The following is a 22,707-nucleotide window of genomic DNA, read 5'->3' as shown; positions in this document are numbered from 1 at the left end:
TCCTAGGTGGGTGTCAGCTGTTTGCACCTAGGAGGAAAAATGGAGATCCCAGTGGGTAAGCTATTTCAAAGGAGAGGAACTTCAGCAAACTTAGCCTCACTCTCTTTCACCCTGTAACTGAGAGATCTGTGGGAGACAAGCTAGAACATTTTAGCCTAGTCCCTAGCAAGATTTTCCTCGATTAAAAATTGTGTACTCAACACGTGCCAAAAACCCCTAAGTGTCCTTCTCGGATTATATGAATGCCTTGCATTGAAAAATGGAAAGCAGGAGCGCCCTAAAAGCTGCCCCAGGAAACAGGAACAGGAAAAGAAAAAAAAAAAAAAAAGCCAAGTTATGTGAGAGGAACCATCTCTTCGAGGGTTCGGAAGCGGATCTCCGGCGGGAGAGGGCTGTGTGGCTGGACTGTTCTCTCCTCTTGCATCTATCGGGAAAAATGAGAGGGGAGAGCAAAGGCTTTTCTCTTCCAGAGCAGGGGGCAAAACATCTACCGTCTGTAACTCGACACTCTGGACACGCAAGGTTTGCGGCCTCTTCCAAACAGCTGATACAAGTGACAGAAAGCCATCGATTTCCCAGGCAGCCGAGTAAATACTCTTCAGGGAGGAGGAGCGCGTTGCAAAGGAGCGATGTGCCAGCCTGCAAAGGGCTTCGGGCAGAGGTTTGCCTCCGAGGTGACTGGAAGGGGAACCCGGACCCTATACTGGAGATCGTTCCCACTTTATGAGGTATGCCTTCGAAAACGATCCCCACACGTTTTTTCAATTTTCCCTAACGAGCACAAGGGCACCTGGCCTGTTGCGCTGTAAAGCTATTTTTTATAAAGACATTTGAGGGTTAAGCATTAAAAGTTATTAGGCTAAGCACACGCGAGGCACAGACACGCAGCTGGGAAAAGGGCCTCTTGTAGATACCCCCCCAACTCCCCAAGGGGGGGGAGCAAGTGCGTTTAAATGTCTTGCTTTCGCTTGGCTTCCTTCTCGAAGTTCGCTTCCTCCTACTCGAGGGCACTGAATCTGTATTTCAGTTCATTGTTATTATTGTCAGCTAATAAAAGGTTGGTTTTTCCTGAAGTCACGTATCTGCAGTGGGAGGCCCTAATCTCAAAAGCACCAGAGTCACTGCACGAGCAGGATCGGGCCTTCCACGCAGACGAGCTGCAAATCCTCGAAACCCCAGCGAATCTAGAGCGGCGCGGGTGAGTCCAGCTAATCGGATTGGAGGCTGCTGAGCCCATTCGAGCCTTCTCCAGAGGGGCAGGCCTGGTGAGTCTGTTGAGGGGAAAACCATGAAGTGGCTCTTGAGGCACGGGCTTTCCTGGGCTAAAACCAGCTTCTTCAGAGGCTCAGGGCATTCAGGCTGCAATCCTAAACACACTTACCTGGGAGTAAGCCCCAGTGACTATAATGGGGCTTACTTCTGAGTAGACATGCCTAGGCTTGCCTAGGGAGTAAGTTCCACTATAGTCAATGGGGCTTACTCCCAGGTAAGTGTGGATAGAATTGCAGGCTCAGGGCCCAGTCCTATCCAATTTTCCAGTACTGGTGCAGTTGTGCCAATGGGGCATGCACTACATTGCAGCAGTAGGGCAGCAGTCACAGAGGCCTCCTTAAGGTATGGGAACATTTGTTCCCTTATCTTGGGGCTGCATTGTGGCTGCACTGGTGCTGGAAAATTGGATAGGATTGGGCCCTCTATCTCTTATTTAACCGGTTTCGGTATGGAGCCTCGCAACTCAGGGACCCCAAAGTGAGCGATTTATTTCTTCATTTGGTTGCTCTGTGAACGTCCTTTCTTTTTTTATTTTTGCTTTCTCCTCGCCAGGCTTCCCCGAGATCACACACTCACGTCTTCTGGCCCACGTCTCCGGACGAGGCCTTCTTGCCACCCTGGCCCAGCTGTGCTTTGCTAAGCAGAACCACCGATGGAGAGTCTACCGAAGGCACTGCGGCCGCTGAAGCCCTCCACTCCACCACCAGGCCAAGCCTCCTCGTCCTCCCTCGCCTCCTCGGGGAGCTGACCCAGAGGTCAGGCCGTTGTGCGCTGCGCTGGGGAAGAGAGAGCTGGAGAGCAGGCTGAGCCAGCAAGCCGTGGACGGGCGCTTGGGACGGTGCTTAGCAGGGAAGGCCCAGGCGGAGATTCTCGCCGCCAACAAGCGCTGCAGGGAGGCTGAGAGCTCCAGCCTATGCCTGTCTACTCAGAAGTAAGCCCATTATAGTCAATGGGGTTTACTCTCTTGTAAGTGTGGATAGGGTTGCAGCCTGAGCCTCCTGGAGACACCGCAGCAGAAGGCCCGGCATCGGCATGGTTGCCTGTGCTCTGCTGCCTGGCTCCTGCTGGCGACGCGTTCACACGGCCTCGCGTTCTGCCGAACTCCACGTGGTTCCGCGCTGGCTGCTGGCCCCTTTTCCAGACAGCCTCGCCTCCTGCCCAGAGCAGCAGCAGCAGGCCGGGCCGGCAGCGAGGCACGTAATCCATCAAGGCCGCCTGGCCGCGCCGGAGGCCCCGGGCCTGAACAGCCTCCGCCCGCCCGTGACTCAGTCCTTTTGCTCTCCTTCCTCCGAAGGGTGTCGCCTGGGTGAAATTCATGAGCTCTGCTCGCAGTGGAGGGCGCAGCGGGGGGGGGGGGAGAGCCTATAAATAACCACGCCGGCGCTATCCTGAGCTCTGAATGGCCGGCTGGAGTGGGCTTTAAATCAAGCCGTGGCCGCCGCTTCCTGGGAGCCGCTTTCATGGGAGTGTCGACATCTGAATCACAAAACGAGGCCACCTTGGCTTGGCCTTCCGCAGAGGCTCCGGCCCCGGGCACGCCTCGTTTCCCCGCCGGGAGACAAAAGGCATGGAAGTCGGGCGACTTCAAGACTCGCAGGCGCACCGTGCACCGGGGGCAGGAGCTCCAAGCAGGCCCTGCTGGAGCGCCACGAATTTTCCGCGCCCGTATGGCGAGCGCTCTCTGGGGTGGGAGAGCAGTGCCTGGCTTTGGCTGCAATCCTTACCTCACTTTCCTGGGAGTAAGTTCCATTGAACATAATAGGACTTACTTCTGAGTAGGCCTGGTTAGGATCGTGCCCCTTGCCTGCATGCGTACTGAATACGCGCTTCCAGCCAGAAGCCTCCTTTCTAGCCCTGCAAGGCCAGCACCTGAACACAGTGCGCCCAGCTAGAGCAGCCAAGTTTCAACTGGGATCCTTTCCCAGTTGCGGAAAGTCACATACTTGGGCTGCCCATCCTAAACAAACCGACACAGAAGTAAAGTGCCATTGAAATCAGTGGAACTTGCTTCTGAGTAAACAGAATGAAGACGGGTGGCTGTGTTGAAAACCACACTGGTTGCAGTTCTAGTGGAAACATCAGCTGGCTGGCGGCTACTCTAGTACAGTCAATGCTCCTGTGCAGTCATTAGACTGGAAAGAACATGTTTCAGATTTTGTGCAGCATGTGACACACAGCACACCACCAACTGAGAGAAAACCCACAAGGCCTCCCTTTCCATCCTCAACACAATAGTGCTTTAAACAACAACAAAAAAGCTGCCATGGAATGGGGGTGTGAAGACAAAGGTTCTGTTTCCTTCAGTTTCTGGCCTGTTGTTTATTTTTCAAAAGACTCACAGTAGAATATCCCAATCCTAAACAAGATCCAGATTCATTATTTTAAAGTAGCAGCCCCTCCACTGGTTCTATACACGTTCTTTATTTCAAACCAACAACCCTTCTATGGTTCCCCACTGGCAATTATTTACAGGACAATCCTAGGCACATCCTAGGATTGTGGAAGTGTATTTTGAGTTGCACCACTTCAACCATGAGTCTGTACAAAAGCAAAGGGCCCCTCCCCCTCAGGCTTAGGGCCCAATCCTAACCAACTTTCCAGTACCAATGCAGTTGCAATGCATCCCTGAGGTGATGAACCTGACCTTGAGGAGGCCTCCATGACTGCTCCCCCACCACAGGATGCAGCACATGTCCCATTGGTCCCACTGGCATGGCTGCATCAGTACTGGAAAACAGTAGTATAGCTAGAGGGGAGGCCAAAACTGTAAGTACTGCCAGTACCACAGTGTACTGTGCAGGTGGCCCCTCCCACTCACCATCAGAGCCATTCTGGGCAGGGACAGCAATGTGCAGGCACTCACGGAACCAAAGGGCATCTCCTGCATATTGCTGCCACTGCCTGGAATACCAGACTGGAACCCTATCCCTAACATCTATCTTTTGTGTGCCAGAATTTTATTTTTCTGTAAAGCTGACCATAAGTCTGTGTTGGTAAAAGAGAGCCAAATAATTCCTTAATTGCTCCTCATCACTACTTGGAATGGAGAGACCTCAATCTTCAATTGAGAGGCCACAATCCTATGAGCAGGACTCCTGTAGATTTGCATATGTTAAGAACAGGTAATCAAAGTGGCTGCCCAGCTGGAGCCTGGGCATTTTTATGCTGAAGTAAACCCCAAGGAGTTCAATTGGCATTACAATACTCCTAAATGCATGTTCATAGGTCATCTTGAATATGGATGCTCCTCCAGGAGTAATACTGGTGGCCACGTGGTGACCCCATCAGGTGGCTTACCTAAAACAGAACCCTTTTGCGTCCAAACTAATCTCCAGTTACACACAGAACTGGTGTATATTCCTTCAGGTGTATCTACCTGAGGAATATTTATTTGCATTGCAGAATCTGGTCACCTTCTGGTTGATCCCACAAGGTGTTTCTGAGCCACCAGAGATCTTCTCTGCCACGCTTTGGAAAAGGGGCGAAGTGCTGCAGCCGCTTGACAGCCCAATCCTACCCACACTTTCTTGGGAGTAAGCCCCACTGACTCTAAGGACTTCCTTCTGAGTAGACATGCATCGAATTGGGCTGTTAGTCAGCTGAGAAGGCCAGTTCCCCTTCCTCCTGACATTCAGCCCCGCTCTCTCCAAAGGCGCACGGGTCGCGACTGAGCTGCTGCCACTTGTGACTGTTTACTGCTTCGGCCATTTTGATTGTTTGCACGCTGGGGCTGGAGCTCCTGGGAGTGTTTCCAAGGGGACTCGCCCAGAGCAGCCCTTGCCAGCAGAGCACACACCTCGCTCTCCGCCTGCCTGTCACTTCTGGGGTGCAGCGAGGAAAGGGAAGCCAGTAACATGACGGGAGGGGGGAGGGGGGAACGAGCTTCACGCTGCTCTGACAACCAATCACGGAACGCTGGTGACAAGCTCTGAAAGGGTTCCTGTCTGCAACCCCGTCCAGCCCCGCTTGCAGAGAGATGCAGCTGCGACGCAGCAGGGCCCTGCAGGGGAGGCGGGGGGGGGGGAGCCGAGACAGCCGCCCTGCAGACCGAGCGCAATCTTTTCACATTCTCGCTGGTGTCGATCTCAGCCTCCCTCGTCTTCAGTCCTTCACTTCTCCACCAACACCCCCAGCTCAAGGCTCGCTGCTGAGGCTGCAATCCTATCCACACTTACCAAAGAGTAAACCCCCTTGACTAAAATGGGGCTTACTTCTGAGTAGACATGCATGAGATTGGGCTCTGAGGCTACAATCCTAACCACACTTTCCTGGGAGTAGTGTGACTCAATTGACTACAACGGGACTTACTTGTGAGTAGACAGGCATAGGATTGGGCTCTGAAAGCAGAAAGAGTCAGCAAAGATTCCACCCCCTTGTCTTTAAAAAAAACAGTATTCAATGCAGCAGCAGGACCTTTCATACCGGCTGCTGGTCCACAGAGACCGTCAATTGAAATCCCTTTGTGTCTCAGTTTGGAGGCTGCAGGCCGATTCTAATAGCCTTGCGTGGGAAGTCCTCCCTGTTCCCCTGGCGAGACCACCATACCCTCAATCATTAAGTTCAGTCATTCCTATACAATGTGAGCTGGATGGCATCCCATCTGGGTTTCCTGTGTGTTCATCTTTTCTGTTGGCCACCCACCAGCTTTTCTCTCTGATTTTCAACCAGTTTCCTTCCAAATGCCTTGCAGTGTATTCCTTAGGAAAGGACCTGCGTTATCAAAGGCAATGGGAAGTGTGCCACTTCCATTGGAATCCCTCTGATTGAGGATTCCAACTTGTGCTGGATCCTTCCTTTGTCTTAAGGAACACTGTGGTAGTTGAAGCAGGTTTGATTCCCAGCACCTTGTGCCACCAGTTGTGTGGCCCACTGGTTTGAGTCCCAGCACAACTGCCCTGGTTTTTTCCTTTTGAAATTTGCACTTCTTTCACTGCCCTTCCCCTGGTTGGAGGAGAGAAGAGCTGTCTGTGGCAGTTGGGCACAATGGCTTCCTGAAACCTTCATGCCTGCAGGCTGCTTGCCTCTGTGTGAGAGTTGCTGGGAGGGCAGGAACAGCACAGGAAAGGACTGTTACCTTCCTGGGCTTCCCATTTGGTGTTTGCTTGGCTGCTGTTGGAAACAGGAAGCCTGACTGGAGAGGCCCATTCTGGGAACACTCCACAGGACTGTTCTTGTGACTGCACTTGGCCTCTGAGAGCAAAACGGTGCCTCTGTGTGCAGAGCGGCATGCCCCTGAGTGCAGGTGCTTGAAGAGCCTGGGCACCTAGAGGCCTCTGGTTGGCTACTGGGGGAAATGGGATCCTGGCAATCTTACCAAGTTGTCAAGGAATCCAAGGAGTCCAATCTTACCAAGGAGTTCGTCGCTGCCCAGTGGTCACTCAACCTTCTAAATGCCCTGCCACAGGGCAAGATGGAGAGGCAGCCCCCAAAACACCTGATGCACATTTTCAGAGCTTAATGTGCCTGTAGTTTTCTCATCAGAGTTTGAGGCAATCTCATGACTGCTGCCTTCAAACTTTTTAAAGTCCTGTGATTGCTAAGCTTTAAAAAGTATTTTTGATATCTTTGTTACCCCTCTATATATCTTTATTGCACAGCAAAAAATTGCTTGTCAAAAGAGGTGTGGTCGGTGGTTGAGCAGTCATATTGCCTAAGGAGCTAAGCAGGAGCAGCTCTGATTGTGCCCTTGGAGGGGAAAGACAAAACCAAGCTGATAAAGTGCAAGAACCAGTTGTGAGAAGATGGACTCCCTGATGAGCCACTTGCTCTGAGTGGGGGGGGGGGGGGGAGAGCAGGGAACTGCAGAGAGGTCAGCTGGCAAGACCTTGACAGCCTGCTTGGGCTTGAGTTACAGTTGCCTGTGGAAGCTCAATGGCATGCAAGGAGACTTAGAGATGGCAGAGAAATTAAATGAGTTCTTTGCATCTGTCTTCACGGCAGAAGACCTCGGGCAGATACCGCTACCCGAACGGCCCCTCCTGACTGAGGAGTTAAGTCAGATAGAGGTTAAAAGAGAAGATGTTTCAGACCTCATTGATAAATTAAAGATCAATAAGTCACCGGGCCCTGATGGCATCCACCCAAGGGTTATTAAGGAATTGAAGAATGAAGTTGCAGATCTCTTGACTAAGGTATGCAACTTGTCCCTCAAAACGGCCACGGTGCCAGAAGATTGGAGGATAGAAATGTCACGCCTATTCTTAAAAAGGGAAAGAGGGGGGACCCGGGAAACTATAGGCCGGTCAGCCTAACATCCATACCGGGTAAGATGGTGGAATGCCTCATCAAAGATAGGATCTCAAAACACATAGACGAACAGGCCTTGCTGAGGAAGAATCAGCATGGCTTCTGTAAGGGTAAGTCTTGCCTCACCAACCTTATAGAATTCTTTGAAAAGGTCAACAGGCATGTGGATGCGGGAGAACCCGTGGACGTTATATATCTGGACTTTCAGAAGGCGTTTGACACGGTCCCTCACCAAAGGCTACTGAAAAAACTCCACAGTCAGGGAATTAGAGGACAGGTCCTCTCGTGGATTGAGAACTGGTTGGAGGCCAGGAAGCAGAGAGTGGGTGTCAATGGGCAATTTTCACAATGGAGAGGGGTGAAAAGCGGTGTGCCCCAAGGATCTGTCCTGGGACCGGTGCTTTTCAACCTCTTCATAAATGACCTGGAGACAGGGTTGAGCAGTGAAGTGGCTAAGTTTGCAGACGACACCAAACTTTTCCAAGTGGTAAAGACCAGAAGTGATTGTGAGGAGCTCCAGAAGGATCTCTCCAGACTGGCAGAATGGGCAGCAAAATGGCAGATGCGCTTCAATGTCAGTAAGTGTAAAGTCATGCACATTGGGGCAAAAAATCAAAACTTTAGATATAGGCTGATGGGTTTTGAGCTGTCTGTGACAGATCAGGAGAGAGATCTTGGGGTGGTGGTGGACAGGTCGATGAAAGTGTCGACCCAATGTGTGGCGGCAGTGAAGAAGGCCAATTCTATGCTTGGATCATTAGGAAGGGTATTGAGAACAAAACGGCTAGTATTATAATGCCGTTGTACAAATCTATGGTAAGGCCACACCTGGAGTATTGTGTCCAGTTCTGGTCGCCGCATCTCAAAAAAGACATAGTGGAAATGGAAAAGGTGCAAAAGAGAGCAACTAAGATGATTACGGGGCTGGGGCACCTTCCTTATGAGGAAAGGCTACGGCGTTTGGGCCTCTTCAGCCTAGAAAAGAGACGCTTGAGGGGGGACATGATTGAGACATACAAAATTATGCAGGGGATGGACAGAGTGGATAGGGAGATGCTCTTTACACTCTCACATAATACCAGAACCAGGGGACATCCACTAAAATTGAGTGTTGGGCGGGTTAGGACAGACAAAAGAAAATATTTCTTTACTCAGCTTGTGGTCGGTCTGTGGAACTCCTTGCCACAGGATGTGGTGCTGGCGTCTAGCCTAGAGGCCTTTAAAAGGGGATTGGACTAGTTTCTGGAGGAAAAATCCATTATGGGGTACAAGCCATGCTGTGTATGTGCAACCTCCTGATTTTAGAAATGGGTTATGTCAGAATGCCAGATGCAGGGGAGGGCACCAGGATGAGGTCTCTTGTTTTCTGGTGTGCTCCCTGAGGCATTTGGTGGGCCGCTGTGAGATACAGGAAGCTGGACTAGATGGGCCTATGGCCTGATCCAGTGGGGCTGTTCTTATGTTCTTATGCATCCATAACCATGTGTGCATGTGCATGTGTGAAGGGTCTCCAAGAAAATGGGAGCTCTGACTGGACCAGAATTCATTTGGAACCTTGTTTCAGCATCAGGTGGAGCCCTATTTCATGCCAGCTAATAGAATGGAGGAGGAGATGTGTTGAGCATCTTGGTTTTCATACCATAGCAGAAACAACAACCAGCCCCTATTTTCCCAGATTAATTGCACAGCTTCCTAATCAGAGGATTTTGTCTCTAAGGGTGCTTGAGGAATAGCACTTTCATCTATAAATCCCCTTAGAAACAGAGGAAAAGGTAATTGGGAACCACAAAGATAGGCGAGCCAGCAGGTATGGAAGAGTACACAGTTACAGTCTCTGTCCACAGGCTGGGGCCTAATTCTCAGTGTTAGGGAAACTGTATCTAGGCTCTACCATATCATCCTGCCCGAATGCCCATCCATTCAATAAATACGTAAATCCCTGGACCTAGAAAACTAAGGAGAAGGCTAGGCTAGAAATCCCCAGAATCTAAACATACATTTTACTACCTCTGTGAAAACTAAGTCTGTTATTCAGACTTGTTATTTGGGGTCATTTATCTCATGTCTGATGTCCACCAAGTTGCACAGAAATGCCTGGGAAGGGAAAATGGTCATTAGCTTGAAAACGACTTCTTTCTCCAACACCAGCTTTTATTTTAATTATTGAATACAGGCAATAATTTTCTGCCACCTTCTGCTTGAGAAGGAGGAGAGAGGACATCATCTCTTTCCTGCTCTAGTTTGTTATCTGGAGCCACCATGGCAGCCCTCTTGAGGCCACTTTAGGCTCCTTGTTGAAACTAAAGGCAGTGGAAGTGACCAGGCCAGCAGGAGAGTGCGTAGTATTGCTGAATAGTCCTTGCGGCCAAGCTGGTATTAACTGACTGGATTTTCCGTTCAGGCTGAGGAGCCCATACAGCAACAGCAAATTTTCTGGCCTGCCTGAGCATGAAGGAAATGACAATGCACATTGATATAACCAGGCTGGAGAATTGTGTTAGGATGGAAAAGCCTGCCTCTTTCTTTCTTTCTTTCTTTCTTTCTTTCTTTCTTTCTTTCTTTCTTTCTTTCTTTCTTTCTTTCTTTCTTTCTTTCAAGCATTTTTAAGCAGCCTGATCTTTTCAAATAAAAAAGAAGCACGACTTTTGAAGATCAGTTTTTGTGATCCCAACACACTCCCAAGTCTCTTTTGCATTTTTGAAGTTACATTGTCTAGTCTACACCAATGTAAAAGACTATTCACTAATGTTGCTGAGAATAGAGAGACAGAAATGCATCATTTACTGCAGCACATGAAGCAGAAGAGATGCAGATATAATAACTTTATTAGTTTTCAGCATTAAACATTTCCAAAAACCATTAACATATATTTCTAATTTGTTATCCTTCTCCAAAAGGATCATAGGATTCTTGTCCTATTTATTTAGCAAAGTGGTAGCCCTGTTACCAAAAAGGGCTGTTATGTTTTAAGGGGAATTATTACAGTGCCCTCATTGGAAACTGCAAGATCGCAGGCTAGATAACAAGACAGCGTAATGCAAAGAAATTCCTCTTTAGCTTGAAAAGAGACTGAGAGAAAGATAACTTTCAGTAAAAGATTATATCTTTATTACAAAGCACACAGGTAAACATAATGCACATTAAAAAAAGGTAAGTATATGTCTACTTGAATCCTAGTACTTGGATCCAGTGTACCTAACTTTCATGGTGGTTGTGTGTGGAGTGTATTTGGTGCATCCGAGGAAATCAGAAAAGGATAGGTTATAGGGAAGAATTTTAGGGCTCCCTGATCTGCCAACCCAGTTGCTAACTAAAGATGGGGAGAGAAGGGGAGAAAAGAGGGGGGGGGAGAAGGGAAAAGGTTCCAGACGCAGATATAGTTACCTTTCCTGAGGAGCAGATGGATGGGGGGGGGGAAGAGTCCTATGGAAGAGGACCTCTGCCTTAGAGGGGCAGCCAGAGAGAGAGCTAGCATGTGCCACCCAGCCCTCTCTTAAAAGAAGGGGGTTTTCCTGCCAGAGCTGAGCTGGGTGGTACTTGAGAATAAGTTCATAGGGAAGTGGATTTGTCAGTCAACTGAGCTGGATGGTACTTGGGAATAAGTTCATAGGGAAGTGGATTTGTCAGTTATCAGCAAAATCCATGGGGTCTGTGGCTGGCTTAAACAATACCATGAATCATCAACACAAGAAGGCAGATCCCTTTTGCATAGGGTACTTAAGAGTGATTGAGTTACAACAATAAAATGAATAGGAGGTACTATGTCAGACTTCTTCCTACAATCCACTAGTCAGACTCCTTCCTATGATCCAGGAGGTGGATTTAAGATGCATATAACCACAGGGAAGTGGAGGTGACTTGACCTGATTGTGAGAAGTTTAAATGTGTTTGCATAAACAGCGATTGGATTAGGAGACACAGTGATTGGGTTAAACAAATGATTTGCTCTTCCAGACTCTTGGGAGGGGGATATTGTCACCATGAGCTTGACTTGACTCCTTTGTGGTCTGTATGGGAAGTTTGGCCTGTATGATACTTTAGTCCATAATAACATGACCAGATATAATATCACAACTTAAAAGGAAAAAGGGGATTTTCACGTAACAGCCCATCCTCACATCCTCTGCCAAATTGGGAAAACAGAGATAGAAAAGGAAGCAGAAAATAAAAGGGAAGGGGGGAAGGATTCTATCCAAAGAATTTGATCTGAAAGAGAGCATTACATAGTCCAAACATCTCTAGGAAGTTCTCCCTCCCCCCCCCTCCCCGTATCTCCTGAAAGAAGCTCAGGACGTTCAGTGGAAGGTACATTGTAGTCAAAATGCTACAGGTCTGGGAAATGACAGTAAAAGACATTTATTTAAAAAAAAAATTGGGGGGTAGAATGTGTGTAGCAGTCCACTCCTAGTATTCCACCAGCATAAGGCCCTCTCCATTAGCACTGCAGATGCAGTAATGATCCATGGGACCACCTGGGCCTCATTTGTACCACTGGAGTGCCCAGCCAATGCTGGCGAAGGTATGTTGGCACCAAGGTAAGCAGTGGGTAGGGAGTAATGAGGCATTTCAGGAAAGGAACTAAGGGTATGTTAGAGGAGGGAAGGGTGGATCCTGCAACATTCATGTAAGCTGGATCTTATCCCCCACCTTTTGGCCCTCCCCACCCCTGGATCTTCTTAGATATATGCGAACAATACAGCTGGTGAAGGTCCAAGGAGACCCAAAGGCCATCATGGGGCCTATGCAGGTAAGGGGAAAGTATTTTGGTTTACCTCTTGCAGGCCTCCTGATCTCCCTGTATACCATAGCATGCAGCAAACAGCTCCATGGTGTGGTTGTATTCTTCAGTGTGGTATGCGATAGGATTGGGCAGTTAGGCTTCTATGCATTTTTCCTGGACTAATTGCCATTAAACATGTGATTTACATCAAAATAAACATGCACAGCCATGTTATGCAGGTATGACATAAACAAAAACAAATGACAATTGGTCATGAGAAGACTGTTTTCACTCCCTAGCAGTCTGAACACATGCAACCCAACATGAAAGTGAACTAGAAGTTCCATTGAAGTTCAGTGGGTCCTCATCAGTGCCAAATCAATTGCACCCGACTGAATTAATATGATCTATTGATATAGATATATTTGATATAGATATGACTATAAACAACCATATTGATGAGTTTGGGGGTAACCAGGTTCACAAAACCATATTTATCAGAAAGCCCATCCAAAGTATCAAACTGCTTTTGAAAGGATTAATCTAGCCAAGCCAAACAATACCAATTTCCTCTCTGCCTGGTTAATTGCAAGCCCTAATTTGCCCATGATAGAAAGTAATGAAATTACAAAGGTTTGTTAATCCAGACTCCGGATCTCTGAAATACAGAGACACATTAGCCAAGCTTCTAGAACAGCTGTGAAGAAAGCAAGGGAGGGGCTAGTGGGTTTGATCACTTTATTGAAGCTACACAGGTAATTCTGTCAGAGAGGGTCACACACTAGTGTCAACATGTGGGGACTGTTAAAGCAGAGTCATGGCCTCAGCTACTTTTATAAACTCCTCAGCAAGTAAACAGGAGCTGAGACATCTAGATCTTTTCTGTTGGTGAAGGAATCCAGGAGGGATCTTTTCACTTTCCCCTCCCCTTCAGAACTGGAGGAGGTGATAGGCTGCTTTTTCCCTAAACATTACTACTTATGACCCTCATCATCAAAGGCTGAAACAGCAGATAACACTCTTCTCTGAGGCTGGCTCCATAAACCCTGGACAGAGGGCAAAGAAAAGGTAAAACTGCACAATCACAGCAAGGGCTTCAGTCCAGGTTACTTCATTTATATTTTACTAACTTACATAGCCCACCTAAATATAATAGTTTGAAGCAAGGGCTTTTGGTTTCAAATTCCAAATTCCAGATTTTGGGGTGCTTAGTGCAGCCATTTTCAATCACTGTGCCATGGCACAGTGGTTTGCCTCCAGAGTTTTGGGGAAGGGTCATTTGTTAATGGGGCCAATGGGGATGTGAGCTCCCACCAACAGCATGATGTGCCTTGCCAATTGACAAAAAACTGATGGTGTGCCTTAACAATTTTAATATCTTGTCAGTGTGCCATGAGACAAAAAAGACTGAAAATCACTGGCTTAGTGAATGAGCAAACAACCCCCTCCAACCCCAGGAACCATCATCTGACCATGGTAAATGTTCCCCTTCTCTTATTCTGAATGGTATAGCGTGTCTTACATTGCAATTCTTTATGTACATATTTAGAAGTTTCACTGCCTTTAGCAGGCAGTATTCCCAAGTAAGAGTTACAGCTCAAGCCTATGGTTGTCTACCCAAAAGTAAGTCCCATTACAGTCAGTGAGGCTTACTCCCAGCAAAGTGTGGATAGGATTGAGCTGAGGCTACAATCCTATGCACATTTATTTGGGAATAAGCCCTACTTACTATAATGGGACTTACTTCTGAGTAGACATGCATAGGATTGGGCTGTCAGCCTTCTAGTAAGATGAGATGCATGCAGTGCTGAGTTTGGATTGCACAATCTTGTTGAGCTTACATGTGCAAGTACGTCACTGGTTGACTGCAACATCAAGTGATGGCTTGCCTGAGTAAAATAGCCATCCTGGATCAAACCATGCAGACAGAACTTTCCTGTCACGCGTACCTCCTGAACACAGAGTTTTTCAAATGAAGCAGTTCATACTTTCAGTTACTTCCAGTTCATACTTGCAGTGCTATAAATCAGTCTTTAGAGCCCATGTAACAGATACCTGGTGGCCTCCACCAACTCTCAGTGACAAGGTGATAAACACTGTAGCATTCCATACTTTAAACACTGAAAAGTGTTAAATAGAGCAAATATTTTGAAGGTGAAGTTCCATAAAAGAATACTACATTTTCAAATTAAAAATAAATAAATAAAACCAATTTCCACAATGGCTTTTAATGTTGAAGGTGAAATAGAACAAGTCAAGTCCAAGTGGCTTATTCCAGTACCTACACTTGCAAGCCACATACTCTGACATGATTTAGGTCGATGGAATATTTACCACTCACATCACAGAGGAATAAAGGGACCATGGTGTGTCAAACCTAAAACCTCAGTGATTCCATTAATTTCAATTGAGCTGACTTCCAAGCAAATGTGATCAGGGATTGCAGCTCCTCCGTGCACATAGAACCAGATGTACACTTGAAGACAACCAGATCAGGGTTCTAGCTGTTTAGCAGTGGAAGCTTTACAGCCCTAGTTTCAGATGCTGGTACAAGGCGAGTCCCATTAAAAGACATGTGCACCAAGAAAGCAGCAATTCCTGCATCTAAGGTTACAACCCTTCAGCGTTCAAATGAATGTACACAGGAGACCACGTTCGAAGGCCAAGATGTCTGTCCATCTCAACTGGGTAGCTGGTCTCCCTAAGGACCCAACCCTATCCGTCTTTCCAGCACTGGGGCAGCTGCAGTGCAGCCTGGAGGTAAGAGAACAAATGTTCCCATACCTTGAAGAGGCCTCTGTGCAGTGCATGCCCCGTTGGCACGGTTGCACCGGATAGGCTGGGGCTCTGAGTCCCATGACAGTGACTCGCGAGTGTGTGCGCGTGGGATGGCAGCCCTGGGGCTTGCTAAACGCTTCGCAGGAAGAAAGCCTCTTCTTCTCCTCGCCCCATCCCCTGCTCTCGTTTCCTGGGTCCCAGCTCCTCCCGCAGCTGATGGCAGGGGACTTTCCCCGAGACCAGACCGGGGCTCCTGCTCGGCCTTCTCAGAAGCCGCCCGCGTCGCAGCGCCTTTCTTGGAGCGAGCGGAGCGGGGTCACCAACTGCTGGTGACGAGAAAAGAAAGCCCTTGTAAACCCCAGCCTGGCTCGCGATTAGTCATCCCCAGAGTTCCCCTAAAACAAGTCAAAGAGAACTTGGCAATCCCCCAAAGCCGGAGCCCGGGGGGGGGGGGGATCGCACCTTCTGCTTCCCCATCCACACCCTACCCCCTCGGGTGCTGGGGAGGGCGCAATCGGGTCTCTCTGGCGGTCTGGGTCGGAGGGAGGGGGCCACGTGTGTCAGGCAGCCGGCCCCTCTCTCTAGCGAACGCGAAAGGTTCTCATCTTGGCAGCCAGATTAGCAGCAGCTCACCCAGTTCGCCGGCTGCAGCCCACACGACTGGGTCGCCTGCGCCCATCCCTCGCTCACAGCCGATTCCTTTATTATTAGAAACAGGAGACGTGTCTACTCCGACCGCCCCTCTCCCATCCCACCCGACGCCTCCCCCAGCACACAGCTCCCCTCTGGCGAGCCAGGACCAAACATTCCCAGCGGAGGCGGCTGCCCCTCTTCCACCGGGGCTGGCCGTCCAGAGCCCAACCCTAGGCCTCTCTACTCAGAAGTGAGTCATGATAGTCAATGGGGCTTACTCCCGGGTAAGTGTGGATAGGTTTGCAGCCTATGAGCCCAGTCCTTTGTCTGTCTAGTCAGAAGCAACTCTCCTTATAGTCAATGGGGTCAATAGTCAAATACTCCCTGGCAAGTGTGAACAGGATTGCAGCCTATGAGCCCAATCCTATGCCTGTCTGCTCAGGAGCAAGTCTCCCTATAGTCAACGGGGCTTACTCCCAGGGAAGTGCTGATAGGATTGGGCTCCCAAGAGGCACCAAGCCAACCTTTCCCTCCCTTCCTCCCCGCGTGGGGTGCAGGGAGCGAAAGCGCTTGGCGCAGCCTTTCTAGCGAGGGCAGCCCCGCTTCATGTAGCTTGAAATCCCCTCTTGCGAGGGGCAGCAGCAGGCAGGGCGAATCTGCAAACTATTAATCCCTTTCCCGCTAGGAGCGGCCAACAATCAGCAGCAAAGCCCACCTTCCCCGGGCAACTGCTTCAAATCCCACCAGCAGCGCCCGCACCTCCCCTGAAACCGCATTAAAATCCTCTTCCCTCCCTCCCTCCTTAGGTGGAGCGCACGCAGCGCTCCTTAGCAAGGCACCCAACACCTCCACCGCCCTCACCCCCAGCGCCTTCCTCGGAGTAAAGCGGCCTCCTTCCTCGGCAGCAGAGGCCCGCCTCCTGCTTCTGGGGATGAGCCCCTCCATTCCCCCCAATTAAAAAAAGCCCTCGGGCGCAGCCACCCCCGCCTCAGATTTCCCACCGCTAATGGCAGGCCGCCCTCCCCCCTCGAATCCCTCATTACCAGGCGCAGCCCTCCCCTCCCCTCCCGAGCGCAGCCAACCACCCAACAAATCCCTCGCCAGGCTGCTCCGCTCCCTCCCCTCCCCCCCCCGCATCAGCGGGTCTGGAGGCTGCCTCCGCTGGTGCCTTCGCCAGAGCTGCCAGACTGAGCCGAGCGCGAGCCGGGAGAGGTTTCCCCGGGCGCCGCCGCCGGGAGTGGCGGCGCTCCGGGTGCCAGCGGGCTCCCTGCCTAGGCTCGCGGGGCGGCCCCGGGGAGGGAGCTTCCTCCTGGGTGCCAAAGACGCGCAGAGCCCGAGCTTGTGAAGCGCCACTCGGCCGCCCGCGCACGCAGCGAGGCGGGCAGGCAGGTGACTGCCAAACACAATGAGAACTTCCCCCTCAAGCGAAGCAGGCCCCGGTCGTCGTCCTCGTGCCCCCCTCCGCGGCGCGCCAGGGAAGCCGCAGCCCTTCTCCCTCCCTGGCGCAGGCCCCAGAGCTCGCGGTGCAGCGAACCCTGCCCCGAGGGCGGGAAGAGGCGAGGGAAACAAAGCCAGGCGGCGGCGGCCTCAGCCGCCCGCTGCGGGAGGGGGCGTGAGGGGAGGGAAGCCATTCAGCGCGCTAGGAGGGCGCCGCTGGCCCGGCCGCGCTTCAATGGTGCTACCCGGGCGGCGAGGAGGACGACGCCCTCGCCCCTGCCCCGTTCGGCGTCGCCGCAAAGGGCGCGAAGACGGGGTCTCTCCGAGGCGGGAAGCGCCGCTTGGCTGCCGTTCTTTGGCGCCTCCTCTCAGCGAGCCAGCCAGAGGCCTCCACCTCCTGTGGGTGAGAAGCGAAGCGGCGATGGGGGGTGAGCGGGCGGGGCAGGATGGGAGCGGAGCGCCCGCCACCGTCCTTCCCTTCCGCCGCTGCGCGGGGTTGAGTGAGCGCCAGCCCGAGGCCTGGCCTGGCCTGGCCTCTCTCGCTCTCGGGCAGGGAAGGTTTGCTCAACCAGGAGGTGAGGAGCGAGGCTCCCCCGCCGCGTCTTCGAGGAGCGGCTCGGCTCGAGCCCCGCGCCTGAGGCGCCTGCAGCGCAGCCAGGGCTGGTGCGGGAGGCTGGTGGAGCGGGGGGGGGGCTGTGTACGTTGCCGGGCCTGGAGTCTCCGCTTGCCAGCCTGCCTCACTCACGGGCGAGAGCGAGCCGCCGAGTCAGGCAGGCTCCGAGTGGGACTGTGACACGAGAAGATGGCGCTGCCCCGCCTCCCCTCCCCCTCCAGCAGCCTCGCGACTTCCTCCCGACCAGCTTCACCGGGCCGTTTCAGGCTCTCCACCATGATCAGCGCGCGGGGGGAGGAGAGGGGGGAGCCTGCGCCTCTCCCCTCCCCCCGCTCGTTCCTTTCTGGCTCGCGGGCTGACTAACTTTCGCTGTTTTGTTTTGAACGCTCGAGGTGGGGGAGGGGAGAGCGGGAGAGCTCGGAGCGGGTGCAGGAGCAGGCGGCAAAGTTGTCTCGCACCTCCTCCTCGCGCCCCCCACTGTCCTCCCTCCCCCCCGCTGGGGCGGGAAGGCCACAGAGCTGCGAGGGGGAGGGGCTGCGCGCGACTCCCCGCGAGCAGGAAGGAGCCTTCGCCCGCCGGAGACTGGCTGAGTTTCAGTCACAGGCCGGTCCGCGGAAGGGAGCGAGCTGGAGCACGCGGGGCTCGCGAGCCGCCTTTGCCCTGCGATAGTCTCAGGTTGCAATGCTGTGCGCACTTTCCTGGGAGTAAGTCCCATTGACTCTAACGGGACTTACTTCTGAGTAGACGTGTCGTTCATAAAGTGGCTTCCAACTCAAGCCTATGCATGTCTACTCAAGAAGTAAGTCCCGTTAGAGTCAGTGGGGCTTACTCCCAGGAAAGTGTGCATAGGATTGGGCTGTTCTTCAAGGGGGGCTACTGGTGCCCCCTCCCTCTAACACAGCCATTTTCAACCACTGTGCCCTGGCACATCAGGTGTGCTGTGGGAGTTTGGGGGAAGGTCATTTATTAGTAGTGCCAATGGGTAATGTGAGCCCCCCCAAGCCACAACAGCATCATGTGCCTTGTTAGTTGTCAAACAGATGGTGTGCCTTGTCAATTTTAGTACCTAGTCACTGTGCCATGAGATGAAAAAGGTTGAAAATTTAACACAAACCGACTCACAAAAGCAAGCAATAACAAAAAGTGAGCCTGGAATCAAAGCCTTGCTATCATTCCAATCTTGATTGGGGCTTGAATCCAGTTTAAGGCTGCAATCCTATACATGCTTTCCTGGGAGTCAGCACCATTGAATTCAATGGGACTTACTTCTGAGGAGGCGTGCATAGGGTTAGGCTGTAACAGGGTTGTGGATCAGAGGCTTGGTTGCCATCTGGTTCCAGTTCGCTGCCTATGGGTTATTCCTCTACTTTTTGTTTTCCTATCCTGCTTCGCTTTCCCTTCTTTCCAGTCCCCTGCTTTTGGGTTGTTGGACATTATTGTTTGTAGGGGGTTGGCATGGAAGGAAAGGAAAAGAGTTGCTGAGTGAATGGCACCCTACAGATGTCACAGCCTCTGGAGAAGTTTTAAGTGCTTGGAAACTTGGTCACAAAAGGGAAAACCAGCAGCCCTTTGATTCAACTCCAGACTATCTTTCCTCTTCTGTGCAGCCCCAGAAGTCACCCACCCAGTGTACAACGCAGTCACATTTGCCCTAAGCGCTAATTTTTTTTAATTTTTGTTTTTGTGAAGTCTGCAAATGAAATTCAGTGTGGCGGTTGCCTATTTTAGAGACTGTTAATTGCACATCATGGTACAGGGTGCTGCTAAGGCAGGCGAGAAGGCCTCACAGGCTCTCTTTACCAACCCATAAAAAGCGGACAAACACCAATGAGGTCCATCTTCTTCCTGCCTGTCACTCCTATCCAGTAGGCTCATAAACAGAATACACTAAATTGTCAATCTGCTAGACTACAGAGATGTGTGTATGTACAAATTATAATGTTACTGGTACCAGAGCTTAGGTCTTGCCTATGAAGCCTATGTAGTAATTTGCTTTAAGGAACAGATACTTCTGTTTGGGAATTAGTGTGGTGTTTTTACAAAGAGACTTTCACTGATATGTACATCCTGGTTAATCAGAAATTGGTAAATTATACTGAATTGTACATCCACCTTTACCAGGGCTGGGCATTTGAATGCACTGATTTTGATGGGGTTTACTTCCAAGAAGTAAATCCATGTGTTTTGGATCCAGTCCTGTGAAGTTACCTTATCTATAAAGGCAAACTGATTTTCTCATTGTTGTCATCAGACTGTTAGTTAAGTGAATGAACTGTAGTTATGATCTTTGTGATTACCAAAGTTAAGGGTCCCATTTGGCTGTTCCTGACTGGTGAGGTCACAAAATTCTGACCTTTGATCTGATGTACTCAAGGGGGCTTAAGTGACGTCATTCATTTGCCTGTTAGCAAGGGGCAAGTCTTCCATTTGTGCTTAAGAAACAGAGGCTTTTAAAGGTCCCCACTTGTTCATTTCAGGACCATTGATTTCTGCTGCCAAGGTGCACACATACACCCTGTCGCACATGCAGTTGCTTATTCACCTACACACACACACACACACACACACACACACACACACACACACACAGAGTACAAGCTAGCAAGGGAGCGCTGTGTTAGTCAATTTGCTATCTTAGGGCACCAATACAGTTTTAGCCTGGTTTCCAGATATAAATCATCTCACAACTTGCAGTCATCAAACGTTGTATGGTAAAAGGAGAGAAGAGCGTGAGAGATCATATTTTGTATTGTTATTTCAAGGTAGTTAACTGATTCCTAATAGATTTCAATATGGAGGTGGAGTGTGTGTTGTCCATCTTGTCCTGTTTAGTTTCCTTTGCAGATTTTTTTAAATTGCCAGGACTCTGAGGTGCAAATTAAACTTTTTAAATGGTGGTTTTGATAGTGGGAATGGGGAAAGAATCTTTCTTGTAACTGTTATCCAGCTCTGGATTGAATATTAACAAACATCAGCCTCCTGCTGTCGGCAGAGGCCTTGCCTTTTAGACCTTTGTCTGCTTTTCTAAAGGCAAGCAGGCAGCAGGCACTTTTCTCTTTAAATGCAGTGGGGCTAATCGGATTACAGTGGGACTGATGGTAGAGTTGTGGGGAAGCCAATTTTGGGTTGGAGTTCCCCCCCTTTTCTTTTTGAAAGTGTGTGTGTGTGCGTGCGCGTGCGCGTGAGCAGGCGCCCCCAGGGACCCAGTGGTCTATGTGAACCAGTGGTTTGGTTGAAGGTGTTGAATGTGTTTCTTCAGTGGAGTTTAGCTTCTGAACCTGGAACGGTTAAAAAAGGTGCCACTGCCTACTGACTGAACGGAAGTACTTGCTGCCGTCCTTGTAATCAAAAAGCATTTATTTGAAAGCAGAACTGAGGCATGTGCCTGAGCATCTAGTTCACAGCAAAGAGGAAGCATGAACTATCTTCTGTCCACAAGTCTGTTAAATAGAACAGACGATTTTGGAATTACAGATGATAGAAAACCTGGATGGTAAACTCTTATTTGGAAGTACCTGTAACTTCTATTCATTTCAATACAATTTTCAAGATTATGGGGAAGTACCTCTTATTGAGATGAATGAAACTCACTTCTGAAAAACAGTCATATATAAGTTCTGTGCACCAGCAGGGATCAAAACACTTAACAGGATTGCAGATCACACTGTAACAGTATGATAAACAGATGGGCATTGTCAAATAATTTTCAGGTGTGGCTGCAGACTAGAAGTTTGGAAGCATCCACCAAAGTCCAACTAATGTCACTGATGGGACATATACTGGAGATCCTTTCAGGGTTGGATTTAAGGCAGCATTTGAAAATGCGGCATGTGTTTTCAATATCAGGGCTCAGATCTGGTGTGTGTGACCTAGAGATATATGATAGGTATGGGTTTAGTTTTGTTTTTTTCCAGAGAGCTGGAGTGGTAACATAGAACCATCTTTCTTTGTTCACCAAGAAACAAGATGGTTCTGTCATGCCACTTTAAGCTCTCTTAAATAAAACTGTCTCCAACCTAAACACATCTCTGAGCGGGTACAAAGAGATTTTTTTCATAATGCAGAAATCAGAAGGGTCCTGGCTCAGTCCTAGAACATGTGCCTTGCATGCAGGCCATCCCAGGTTCAGGCCCCAGTATCTCCAGGTATAGGCTAGGAAACACTCCAGCCTAAAACCCTGGATAGCAGATGCCAGTCAGTGTTGGTAAAATTGAACTAGATAGATTTGATTCCAGTATAAAACAGATTTCTGTGAAGCTCCTTACCAACTGATTTAGGGTATATGTCATCTGAGCCTCCCTATCTTCTCTGTATAAATTATGAATGAAAATTCGGGCAGACTACTTACCCTAAAGTAGGTAAGTACTCTCTTGTCCTTACAAACAGGACTGTAGAGGCAAGGGTTTCCTAACCATTCTTTCTTTCAAGGTATATTCCTGAGTGATTTGAAGCCAGGAAGGGGGAATGAATATTATTCTGAATTAATTAATCCAAAACAAATGGGGTGTGGTCTCATACATGATTCCACTGACTTGGGATCCTTGCCAACCCTGGGGCAAGCCCGATCCGCCCCTCCCCCAAATTCTTCTGGCCAGGCTGGTGAAAATGAGAGCCTCCGGGCCAGCTCTGTCTAGTAAACAGGGAGCGCATTTGTGCAGGCGCGCCGAGTAAACACTGCCTGGCAAACAGACCACCGGCTTGGCTGGGGCTGGAAGCAGAAACCTTCCACTTCTCAGCACTTAGCAACCGAGCCAAGCGTTGCTCGTCTGCTCTTTCCTGGAGCCAGGCAGGCACGATTTGATTTACTTTCTGGTTGTGATGCAGAGATTTTGCCTAGCAGTTCAAGGGCAGGACAGGAACCGTGCAAGTGGAGTCTTGTGAACGGAAATCTCTCATTTAAAAGGTTCTGCTCCGCCACCGAAAGCCACCCTCTGGCACATTTGTTCCGCACGCAGCTCCCTTTTATCTTTTCCACTCGCTCCTTCTTCCCACATCTCGCAAGGCTGGG

General features: G+C 50.0%; 1 long non-coding RNA gene across 1 annotated transcript in view; it reads left to right on the top strand.

Annotated features, from left to right (window-relative positions):
* The first annotated feature begins 17,219 nt into the window (after window positions 1-17,219).
* The window catches only part of LOC136644728 (uncharacterized), a 55,074-nt gene continuing 49,586 nt past the window's right edge, over window positions 17,220-22,707 (top strand). The window contains exon 1 of the long non-coding RNA XR_010794106.1: window positions 17,220-17,489. This is a non-coding gene — a long non-coding RNA (uncharacterized lncRNA). The remainder of the gene's footprint in view (window positions 17,490-22,707) is intronic.

The sequence above is a fragment of the Tiliqua scincoides genome, chromosome 3, assembly GCF_035046505.1.
Source record: "Tiliqua scincoides isolate rTilSci1 chromosome 3, rTilSci1.hap2, whole genome shotgun sequence".
Taxonomy (NCBI): Eukaryota; Metazoa; Chordata; class Lepidosauria; order Squamata; family Scincidae; genus Tiliqua; species Tiliqua scincoides.
This window is presented reverse-complemented; position numbering and strand designations above follow the sequence as displayed.